Here is a 13,575-nt window from a genome sequence, read left to right on the forward strand (position 1 = left end):
GCTAACCGTTCTATGAATACACTCCATTTTCGGTAGTATCTGTTGCGCACAGCCATTTGCGCATTACGTCACCAAAAATGCGAACTCGAATGTGAATGAACAAGAGGGCAAAATATGAGAGGTCATTATCTAGGCCAAAATTTGGTTTTTACCATTTAGGTTATTGTTACTGGGAATATATAGTATACTTACAATTAATTCAAAATAATGATATCATTATGAACGAAAGTATCACTTTATTTGCTACAAGGGATCTATTTTTAGTATCTGAAATAAGTTACTTTTAATCCGATAAACACTACAGTTGCAAGTCTTCAGAGTATTTTTTTTATACTTTTGTCTCAATTTAACTAAATCAACATCCGCACTGGTATGTTAACTCCTCTGAGGTAAATATATACCTATGTTTCTTACAAATTTCAATACTAATTGGTTTACTCTTGGCGATGCAGATGGATTTATTTCCCATATTTACCTATTTCGAAACAAATTTATTTATTCTAATTTTTGCCAATATGCTTATAAATGCAAAATGAAATCAGGGACGTATGAAATCAAAACCGCTTATTGTAACACAAACTGACCTACTGCTGACATTTAACAGTTCACCAACAATTCGCCGCCCTGGGACAATTCTATATATAAGCTTAGGTCTACATACAAAGTGAGATTGATTAGGATATGTACAACGTATGCTTTTTCATACGATATACAAATCATATTGTATATGCGGCTTGATGTTTCTGATAACGTAAATAAAACCATTATGAGCCATGGCCCGTATCAAATAATAAAATTCCGATGTCGGTACCCAGTTGATAAGCCGTCTTTAAATCGTAAATATAGTCGTAAGTAGGAGATTAATTGATTGTGTGTTGTGAGTGGTCCATAAACAGCTATAACTGATATAGATGATAAAAGCCTTACATTTTATTTTACAGCGTACATGCGCTTGTCTATTTATATCACAACCACATGAAGCAATGGTTTTTATTTAAACAGCGTATAAATTAACTTAATCAATGTTGATATTTACATTGTATTTTTAAATGTATACGTAACATGTCATGTATGAAACATAACAATTACAGAATTCGATAAATATGATATGATATCATTTAACTGTGAACTGTTGATGTCGAAAGTTATCAAGGTCTACAGATGAATCCCATGCTACAATGGACTTTTCATTTAAAGTGCTCTTTATCTAATACCTTATTGAAGTCTTTTTTAATCTATTAATTTCAATAAGTTAAATAAAGAGGTTAGTGAATGAAAATAAAAACCAGTTACATGATAATCGATAATGGTCTTTTTGATACGAGGTTTAACAATTACTTCGGTGTGTAATGTAAAAGACAGAAAGCGATACTTTACTGGGAAAAGGCGGGAAAAGGCTGTAAAACTTCGTGATTTGATTTACATGTTGTCGATACTTTCCTGTCCTTTCGAGTTGTCTTTCTTATACCATGATATTTAACTGTATCCATGGAGGCCGGTGGTGTTCATGTGATTACAGAAATATCACAACACGGGCACCCCAGTCTAAAATTTGAGCTTGCCTGGCACCAACACACCACGAGACATCATTCGACGAAAGGACATATGTGTACCTCTACAGTGACTGTAGTTATACAGCAAATCAAGCCGAGAAAAATGTATATGTAATGTAGTATTCTAAAGCTGTCTGAAAATCCCTGTCTCATGTTTGATATCAAAAAGTATGAGGAATAGGCAACAGTGCCACATGTATTAGCTACGCTGTTTTGCCGACTTACATTGCACATCTGTCAAATTTCCGTAATTTTGGACAGGATGAAACGAGCTTTACGTTGGTTTCTGTAACATTTTTATGGGGCATTTCACCTGAATATGTCCTATATGAGGACGGCTGTTTAGGGAGACAGGATCATATAAAGACGACTGCCTAGGGAAACAGGGTCAAATGAGAACGTGTGTCTAGGGAGACAGGGTCATATGAGGACATGGGTCTAGGGAGACCGGGTCATATGAGGACGGCTGTCTAGGGAGACAGGGTCATATGAGGACATGTGCCTAGGGAGACAGGGTCATATGAGGACATGTATGTGCCATTGGAAACAAGGTCATCTGAGGACGGTTGTCTAGGGAGACAGGGGTCATATGAGGACATGTGTTTAGGGAGGCAGGGTCATATGAGGACATGTGTCTACGGAGACTGGGCGTTATGAGGACGGCTGTCTAGGGAGACAGGGTCATATGAGAACATGTGTCTAGGGAGACAGGGTCATATGAAGACTGATGTCTAAGGAGACAGGGTCATATGAAGACATGTATGTGCCAAGGGAAACAGGGTCATCTGAGGACGGTTGTCTAGGGAGACAGGGGTCATATGAGGACATGTGTCTAGGGAGACAGGGTCATATGAGGACGGCTGTCTAGGAAGACAGGGTCAAATGTGGACGGTTGTCTAGGGAGATACAAACAATTAACATCATATAAAGACGCCTGCCTTTAGAGACAGGGTCATATGATAATGGCTGTCTAGAGAGACAGGGTCATATGAGGACATGTGCCTAGGGAGACAGCGTCATATGAGAATGGCTGTCTAGGAAGACAGGGTCATATGAGGACATGTGCCTAGAGAGACCGGGTCATATGAGGACGTGTGTCTAGGGAGACAGGGTCATATGAGGACATGTGCCTAGGGAGACAGCGTCATATGAGAATGGCTGTCTAGGAAGACAGGGTCATATGAGGACATGTGCCTAGGGAGACCGGGTCATATGAGGACGTGTGTCTAGGGAGACAGGGTCATATGAAGACGGATGTCTAGGGAGACAGGGTCATATGAGGACGACTGTCTAGGAAGACAGGGTCATATGAGAACATGTGTCTAGGGAGACAGGGTCATATAAGGACACGTGTCTAGGGAGACAGGGTCATATGAGGACGGCTGTCTAGGGAGACAGGGTCATATGAGGACATGTATGTTCCAAGGGAATCAGGGTCATCTGAGGACGGTTGTCTAGGGACACAGGGGTCATATGAGGACATGTGTCTATGGAGACAGGGTCATATGAGAATGTCTGTCTAGGGAGACAGGGTCATATGAAGACGGATGTCTAGGGAGACAGGGTCATATGAAGACTGATGTCTAAGGAGACAGGGTCATATGAAGACGGATGTCTTGGGACACAGGGTCATATGAGAACGTGTGCCTATGGAGACAGGGTCATATGAAGACGGGTGTCTAGGGAGACAGGGTTAAATGAGGACGACTGTCTAGAAAGACAGGGTCATATGAGGACGGCTGTCTAGGGAGACAGGGTCAAATGAGGACATGTGCCTAGGGAGACCGCGCCATATGAGGACGGCTGTCTAGGGAGACAGGGTCACATGAGGACGGCTGTCTAGGGAGACAGGGTCATATGAGGACATGTGTCTAGGGAGACAGGGTCATATGATATGTGCCTAGGGAGACAGGGTCATATGAGGACATGTGCCTAGGGAGACCGGGTCATATGAGGACGTGTGTCTAGGGAGACCGGGCCATATGAGGACGGCTGTCTAGGGAGACAGGGTCACATGAGGACGGCTGTCTAGGGAGACAGGGTCAAATGAGGACATGTGCCTAGGGAGACCGCGCCATATGAGGACGGCTGTCTAGGGAGACAGGGTCATATGATATGTGCCTAGGGAGACCGGGTCATATGAGGACATGTACCTAGGGAGACCGGGTCATATGAGGACGTGTGTCTAGGGAGACCGGGCCATATGAGGACGGCTGTCTAGGGAGACAGGGTCACATGAGGACGGCTGTCTAGGGAGACAGGGTCATATGAGGACATGTGTCTAGGGAGACAGGGTCATATGATATGTGCCTAGGGAGACAGGGTCATATGAGGACATGTGCCTAGGGAGACCGGGTCATATGAGGACGTGTGTCTAGGGAGACCGGACCATATGAGGACGGCTGTCTCGGGAGACACCAACAGCCAGGGTCATATTTGGACGGGTGTCAATAGGGACATCAAATGAATGTTTAGGGCGTACCAACAGCCAGGGTCATACGGGGACGTGTGATAAGGGAGACGGGGTTACATAAGGACGGGCATATGGAGAGACACTAACAGCTAAGGTCATTTTAGGACGTATGTCTAGAGAGACACCAACAGTCGGGGTAATATGAGGACAGGTGTCTAGATAGACACCAAGAGTCAGGGTCATATGAGGACAGGTGTCTAGGGAGACAACAACAACCTGGGTCATATGAGGACAGGTGTCTAGAGAGACACCAACAGTCGGGGTCATATGAGGACAGGTGTCTAGGGAGACACCAACAGTTGGGGTAGTATGAGGACAGGTGTCTAGGGAGACACGAACAGTCGGGGTCATATGAGGATAGATGTCTAGAGAGACACCAGCAGTCGAGGTAATATGAGGACAGGTGTCTAGATAGACACCAGCAGTCGGGGTAATATGAGGACAAGTGTCTAGGGAGACACCAACAGTCGGGGTAATGTGAGGACTGGTGTCTAGAGAGACACCAACAGTCGGGGTCATTTGAGGACAGGTGTCTAGGGAGACACCAACAGTCGGGGTCATACGAGGACAGGTGTTGACAGCAAGGGTCCTTTAAGGACAGATGTCATGAGGGACACCAAGAACGGGGGTAATATCTGCAGACAGGTGTCTTGGGAGACAACAATAGACAGGGTCATAAAGGAACAGGAGTCCAGAGGAACAACAAGATAGCAGATAGGAAATAAAGTAGCACATCAAGCGCACAAGTGTGTATTGGGGCAAACGTATCTGTTTTTGGTGTCTTCAATATCCCCTTGGTAGAAAACAAGCAAGAAACTCGCCGACACTGCAGGTATTCGAGGTAGGCAGAGACACATCTCGTCTCTTTCTACGACCATGAAGTGATATAGTTGCCCCACAATTAATCGCCTATTACGATATGCTCGATACAGCAGACATATTACTCCACACTCCAGCACGGGCTTCTAAATAGCAAAACGTAACAATCAAAATGAATCTACCTTTCTCCAAAATTTGAATCGTTTAAACATTAATTTTCCAGTTTTCTTTTAAATATGTTAATAAATCGTAGAAATTATTTGAAAAAAAAACATGACGTTTAGAATTGGCATGAAGCCAACGGGGACAATATCTTCCATATCAATCATAATATTGTATACTAGTTTTCAAAAGGGGTTAGAGGAGACTGGAATTGAGGCGGCCTCTTATCATTTATATGGCGATGAATGCGATCGGATCAGTGTCATTTTTTCTCTTCACATCACATGTCATCGTAAATTCATACGAAGATGTATTTCTAAGACAATTCTATAGACTATCATAGAGAAATACTATCTTGTCTTGTCTTATAGATAGGATATTACATGAGTTTTCACTTTTGATCACATGGTCATTATTTATTTCATCTAATTATTTAATTAATTAATTAATTATTCTTTGTATGAGATAATACAGGGCATAAGTATGCACATATATGTAATAGAACACACAAACATTCACTTACAACACAAAACAAATAATAAAGAGAACAAAAACAAAAACAAACATAAAAGAAGAAAAAAAACACGCACATTTACTGAAATGTAGAGGATGGTCTTTTTGTGACCAACAGTGCAGCGCTTGAATGCTATATTGAACATGCACTTATGACATATTTTGTTTTTAAAATTTTAGATAAGTTTATGAACCTGGTACGCCCCAATTTGTGTAAGTTCCAGATAAAATTCGTCTGAAGGTCAGTCCTATCGGGCCTTTGTTAAACCTTACTTCGCCGTCTGTGTTTCCTGTCATACAGCCTTATCTTACACTGTACCTGTCATTTCATTCCTCTGTAAATTCAAGATTTCGAGATTTTTATTTTGTACTCAGTCACACTAATGTGTTCAACAGTAACTGTGATTTTACATCAGTAAGACATTTCCCTAGTGTTTACAGAGTACGATTTAGATACACAGTGAACTGTTTTGTAAACTGCTAATAAATATTTGGCAGTTTGTAAACCACATTGTGGGATAGATGGTAAATGTTTGTTTTTCTTTAAATATGTGTATAGTCTATCACGTGTTGAAAATATCCATGATAACCGAGAGGAAATAAATTTCCTTACATTGTAAGATTTTTCTACTGTTGTATGAGCACCTGTGCTTTTCTTTGTTTTTATTTTTACTATCCTTTTTTTTCCCGTTTTGTTTGTTTTTCGATTATACTTTATTGCTGTTGATCATAACATTTTGTATACGTATATTTGTTCATTAACAGATATTAATTCATTCATTTATCTATCTATTTACTTATCTCGAAAAAAGAAATGTAAAAATAGAATACAACATTCAATATATCCTACAAACAGTAGACCCCATCGACAATTTCTTCGAATTCAGCAGGAAATCCTGCTAAGTGCTTGAACAAATCTCGGTATGAATGTAACATATCTAGGTACATGGATGGTTTATTCGATAAGAATTTGTATAAAGATATCCAAAAATAAGCTTTGTTGATATTTATATATGTAACCTTTTGGTAGAGTGGATTATTTAGATGGTTTCATGTGTAGCAGCTCTATTTATTTAACTAATTTTTGTATTCATTAATGTACTTATTGAATAATTATGACACTCTATCGACTTTTCGGAATCGGCTTGGATTTGATAAACGTCAGTCAATCAATCAATCAATTAATCAATCAATGAATCAATCAATGAATCAACCAACCAACTAATTAATCACTCAATCAAATATCTCATTTAAGTTTCACATGTTAATACACGTTTACAACAGGTATCTGAGACAAACAAATAAAAATTGATAGTAATATCAATGACTTATGAGACTCTGTAATTGATAAAAGAGTTCCATTTTCTACATAAAATAAAAAAAACATACGAATTTAAAAGATTCATATACTATCTATAGGTTATTTACTTTAGATATAGTTGACAAACATCCCCCTTCTACGTACATACAAAACACCTCTCCTACTTAATAAAACAGAATATCTTGGATATCCATTCATAAATAAAAAAAAAAAAAATTTATTACAATCTTTGAAAATATCACAGGTGTTTTTTTCCATATGATGGAAGAGACCCAATTTTAGTCACTATACGAAGGACATTCACACAAAAAATGAACTGCGGTCTCCACTGAGTTAGTGCAAAAAAGGACAAAAACTGCTTGTATATAGTGGAATTAGGGGTCTGCTATATCGACCAATCTCTCTATCCGTAAGGGGGAGTTACCATGTCAATAACTTGGTCAGAGCACTACGGAAGGAACTATGTATGCCCTGTTTGGGTTTTTAGTTTCCTGTATGTATGCAAGTTGTTTTCATTTACATGCCCACGGTCGTACCAAAGTCATCTTCATCCTTCTATCTAACATTAGCAATAAAGACATTTAAACAATACGACGAGGGCTTGACTCCGGATTCCAAAATGTTACGTAAGTTATATTTTTCACTGAGTCGAATGGCGTGGACATCCCACGAGTTATGTCTACACTTTGACTAAATGTGAATTTTGTTTACTAATCGTTCGTGATCAACAGAATTAACACGGCAGTACAGGCGTAAAACTTCAAATCTTTGTTTACTAACCACCCATTTCACCAATAACGCCAATGTTCGATGGATTTTTGTCGCACTCATAAACTCCTTCATCTCTCGATTGTGGACCTTACCAAATGGCAGAGTAAAATAATAAAACAGAAGAGGTAGTTCCATCAGCATGGTAAAACTTGGAAATTAGAAGTCCAATGGCTTTGCTAGCAGATTTAACGTATATGGGTATAATGATTCTTTAATTAGTCACAGTTTTAACTATGGAGTCGGATAGTTGGAAACAAGTTTTGGACAACCCAATTGTGAAACCATGTATTCTTTAGTCTGTCGGGGTATAACCCAGTTGTCTGTTCCATGTCATGTTTAATGCGACATCGTCAACCGTCGTCCGAAGTAAGCTCTATAACGGGTTGGAGAAACATGGTATGTTACATGGTGTACAAAATGGTTTCTGCAGGGACAGAAATTGTCAGGACCATGTAAACCCGCTTTATTGTATCGTGAATAGTCAAATCATCACTAAACAGTGGACGTATTTATGTTTTATAGACCTACATAACGTACGGCCATCAGTGTAATACACACCGCCACAGTCTGGCTTAAAGGTTCAATTGATAATGGCGTGTTTGATGTTTACATATTGTGTCCGTGTCAACATTTTTCTGTCATGTGCTATCGGAATGTTTTTTTTTTTTTAAATGATAGGTGACACATCACTAACACTATATAATGATATACTTCTATTACGTACGAATGTCTCGGACACGATCTGACCTAGACGTAGACTACGTGATAATGATCAATATTGACTGTTAGAAAGCCATCGCAACATTTGGGTCATGTGATGACCCCGTTTCGTTACTGATCCCAGTCGTTTCTTGCCTCAGTGTGAACATTGGTGATGATTCTTGGAGTCACGTCACTTTGACAATAACAAGGCATACACTGTATTGCCAAGCGAAAGTCAGCTGTTAAATTATCAAGACTTGATTTCTTCAAAGTAGCAGGCAATCTGAGAAACGGTTGATGTTTCATTCATTCCGCCCCTTACTTTAGGAGTTTAGGCCTTGTAATTAACGTGGCCTTGTTTTCGATTTGTATCGTTTTAAATTGCTACTTTTCATCGATTACTGAATTCTCCCTACCTTGGTGCATGTTATAAATTGAACTGCCCCTACCTAGGGAGGTGTAATAGATTGAATCCCTCTACTCGTTATTATTAATAGATTGAATCCCTCTACTCACAGACGTGAAATGAATTTTGTTCTCCCTACCCAGAGGCGTATAATACCGTATGTGGAATTCTCCAGGGACGTATAATAAAATTGATTCCTTCCTCCCCATGGGCTTGTAATAGACTAAAATTTTTCCAATCCAGAGACATTTAAATGATCATTTCTTATTGCACTACACGTCCTTGCGTTACCAAATCAGTCCTGAAGCAAGAGGAAATTTTTAATCTTCTAGGGAATGTCAGGACCAGTCCTGAAGCAAGAGGGAAATTCTTAATCTTCTAGGGAGAGTCAGGACCAGTCCTAAAGCAAGAGTGAAATGTCCTAGCCAGAATTGTGTTAACGTCAGCTAGATTATCAAAACTTTTACAATGTATATTCTGTTTCAACTGTTCTACAATTTTCTTCATATGTTGAACAATAATCACTTTCTAGGGTAAATGAGATGAGTCAGCTGTATCTACGAGGTCTCTTTTGTGAGGTTATATGGCACGAGTAAAAATACGAAAAAACTTTTTATTGACATTATGATATATCAATGACGTCATAATCTGCCCTTAATGGTCAGATCGGTTCATTCTCACATAGCCTGCATTTGAAATTACCTGGTACCACCTAGCCTGCGTGGCATATTTCACACCTACGTGACTTGAAACATGGTCTTTTCCCTATTTGTCATATATCATAAAACTAGAGAGAGCTGAGCATGATATTAAAATATAAAGATTATTTATTGAATATGTGCGTGGAAATAATGGATGAACCCAAACACATAAGTATTTTATTCATATATGAAATTAAATATCGTTATTATAGTATTATAAGTAATTCAAATTATCTTTATCAACATTAATTTAATGTAATAACGAAAACAAAATCATGATAATGTGCCTTATTTATTTCCTAACTATGTATACATACACATGTACATGAAAATTACAAGGACCCGTGTTTGTGATCCGATGACAACTATTTCTCCTATTGAATATAGTATGTTGTGTACACAGATAGTACCGTGTAGTAGAAACAATATTCATTCCATTTCATGATGCCGAACGCACACGTAGATTTTTTTTTAGGAAAATGGTAGATGTGGTCCTTTGTTTTTCTATAGATAATAGGCACAATGACTGTGTTTATTGAATGTGTGTCTCGTCAATGTCTGGCTACAATGGAGACTCTGAACAATATCCCAGTGACTTTTAGACAGAACCACACTTATCCTGCAGGTCCGATTGTTCTAGCTTTGAATGCATTAATCAACAATATCTAACAGTATCGTAATGAAGTGATGAAGTGAAGTCATCCCAGCTATCTATGATACTGAAATAGGCGAATTACGAGACAGAGACTCTGACGATGATGATGGAAATATATAAGGTAGGATACCAAACCTTCGAGAGTTTAAGACATCCCGCTACAGAAGCTGCGCTGAGGTTCTACCAAAATAACATCGTACGGAACTCATAGCAATTTATGTTGTGTGATGATCTTGACACCAACGTTACAGGATTTTTACATTTGCAACAGATGACACTGTGAAGAAACTTTGAAAGTTGTTACAGTGTTTAGTGATAACACATCTTATTCTTGTCCATGATTTTTTCCGACATTGTGAAGAAACTTTGAAAGTTGTTACAGTGTTTGGTGATGATACATTTTATTTCCTGTCCATGAGTGTTCAGACAATGTGAAGAAACTTCGAAAGTTGTTACAGTGTTTGGTGATGAAACATTTAATTCTTATCCATGATTTTTTCCGACATTGTGAAGAAACTGTGAAAGTTGTTACAGTGTTTGGTGATGATACATCTTATTCTTGTCCATGCTTGTTTAGCCAGCTATATTCACTACGTGGATATGTTGATGGAGGTATACCGTGTATGTTCCCACTAGTGGTTGCCTTGCCGCCCAACAAGACGGAATTTACCTAACTAGATTCTTCACGATTTATATTTATGATTGTGAAATCACACCAGAAGATACAGGCAACAGATGAGGCCGACATGATCCAACTTGCAACTTGAGGAAACAACGACCATTAGATAGAGAAAATACGTTCAGCTGAATGTTCGTCGGAGACAAGTTGAGGGCAGTAAATGGTCTGCTTGGAGTTGTTGCATTTGGTGTTGTAGTATCACTCTTGTCACATTTGGATCGGTCCATAGGTCTTATTTACATATAAAGTATGTCTTGTATGCATAGCGATGTGTATTGTAACCCTCAAGGACACGGTATAAAATTCTATGATGTGTATTGTGTACGTGGTGTGCTGAACTGACCCTCAAGGACATGGTATGAAATTCTATGATGTGTATTGTGTACATATTGTGATAGACTGACCCTATTGTGTACATATTGTGATAGATTGACCCTCAAGGACATGGTATAAAATTCTATGATGTGTATTGCGTACGTGGTGTGATAAACTGACCCTCAAGGACATGGTATAAAATTCTGTGATGTGTATTGTGTACATATTGTGATAGACTGACCCTCAAGGACATGGTATAAAATTCTGTGATGTGTATTGTGTACATATTGTGATAGACTGACCCTCAAGGACATGGTATAAAATTCTGTGATGTGTATTGTGTACATATTGTGATAGACTGACCCTCAAGGACATGGTATAAAATTCTATGATGTGTATTGTGTACGTGGTGTGATAAACTGACCCTCAAGGACATGGTATAAAATTCTATGATGTGTATTGTGTATATATTGTGATAGACTGACCCTCAAGGACATGGTTTAGAATTCAGTGGAAGGCAAACTTTTATGAATGAAACAATAGATTTACCTGTAACCAATGCCTATTGTTTAACACCAACACCCGATCTCACCTAATTTGCACGGAAAACCCTACTTTTATTTATAAAAATACCAAATACAAAGTGAGAAGCCACCGTGACGTGACAGGATTTTTCAAAAGACCAAGAATGTTATGACGCTGTGGTTATAATAATGATGTATAAGTATTATTATGTACTGATGATATGATATTAGAATTAACATAACGACATACTAAATGGAAATATTGACACGCTATAGAAAACCCTACAAGGAGAACAAATAACAGTATGAATAGTCAACTAGGTCTTTGTGAATACCTTTCTGTTTCCCTGGAGACACACAAAATGAACAGTGTACTTAGAGATTCTGAACAAGTAATTATGTATATAGGAGACATTTGGTTTCAACACTGTACGAGTCTGTTGCTTGGTTAGAGGTTATATTTGGCAAAAAAACTTCATTTCATGTAAAACGGAGAATGTGTGATTACCTCTCTCTCCTGATTTAGGCCTTAGATTTTAAAATTCAAATTTTCCTCCTTGGTACATCAATCCATACACATTTATTGATATCCGCTGTTTTTCGAGAAGTGCTGGGTGGATCTTTCCAAAAAATATCATATGTAGGTTCCCCTTGGTCCTAGGTCTTTCTCAGATTCATGTCTTTATTGCCTTCAGTCCCTAGTGGTGCCTTTTTGATTTGGGGATAAAGGTCGTCATCGCTATGGTAGCACTAGCAACACAGTATCTCGGTGTAGATATTTCTGTTCGTTAGATTTTCCCATTGCGAAGGTCTTATTTAAGCCTAGAAAATCAATCCTCGTGAAAAATGGTCATGTCATTTTGAAGTGGACAATGTGGGGCTTCGTATTTGTCAGAATAAAAATTTTGCAATGTGGGCAGTCTCGACTCTGTAGCTACACACAAAACAGTACAGAAAACGAAATTTCCTTAGTGTGAACAAAGTCAGACTTTGCTGGAACGTAAGTTATTTGTTATCATGACAGTATCGTAATTTTCAGACAGGTATTCAGACATAAATCCTCCCATGCAGTTGTAGTTTTGGGTTGAAATTAGTGATACTTTTGCATTTTACCAGTTTCTGAGTTGCTTTCATGTTGAAAAATGCAGCCAAAATTCATATAAAAAGCCATTACTTTTGAGAAAAGTACTGTTTTGGACACTTCAATTTTCATACTTGCTTAAAAGTTGGCCGCAGTCGATATCTTTCAAAAGGAGGATTCTTGGAAAAAATGAAAACCGGTCATTTTGCACATTTGCTTAAAAAACCAAGAAACACTGATTTTTTTTTCATTTTCGTTAAATATTGACAGCTTAATAACCAAAAGTCTATAGGTCTTGCTATTTGACAAGGTTGTTGATCATGTCAATTTGTATCAGTTCGGTTAACATTGCTGACCTTGACCTCTGTCCAAGGTTACACAAATGAAATTTGTTGAAATAAAGACATTTTTGTGCAAGTTTCACAATTTGAATATTTAGTTAGCAGCTTTATACAAATCTTTTGACGATGGTCAATAAAGTGACCTTATTCGATAGATTATGAATATTGATATTGACAGGTTTGCCTTTTGTCAGTTCCGATCCATAATTTTTGGCACTTTGAGAAACTAATAAGAGATAGAACAGTTGCAGTTTGCAGCACATTGCATTGGGTTTTAGTATAGCAGAACTGCTCAAATGATTGCTTGTTTGAACTTGAGTGTTGCATGCACATAAATTGGTCCACGTACAGCATTCAAGGAAGCAGTAGCTACTTTAACCAGTTCCTCTATGACACTAAGGAAGTAGTTTGAGCTGAGTTGTTCTCTGAACACTTTCTACTGTTTCAGTCGACCATGGTAGCTCTGCACAACCCATCTTGACTTAGTACACTGGCGGTCCTCGTCGGCAGTAAGTGTATCATGCTGTGTCTGACCTGACAGAAGATAGGAAGGAATGTA

Source organism: Ylistrum balloti, unplaced genomic scaffold (assembly GCF_031769215.1).
Source record: "Ylistrum balloti isolate Yb309-2 unplaced genomic scaffold, AGI_CSIRO_Ybal_v1 Utg371088, whole genome shotgun sequence".
In the NCBI taxonomy this organism is placed as follows: domain Eukaryota; kingdom Metazoa; phylum Mollusca; class Bivalvia; order Pectinida; family Pectinidae; genus Ylistrum; species Ylistrum balloti.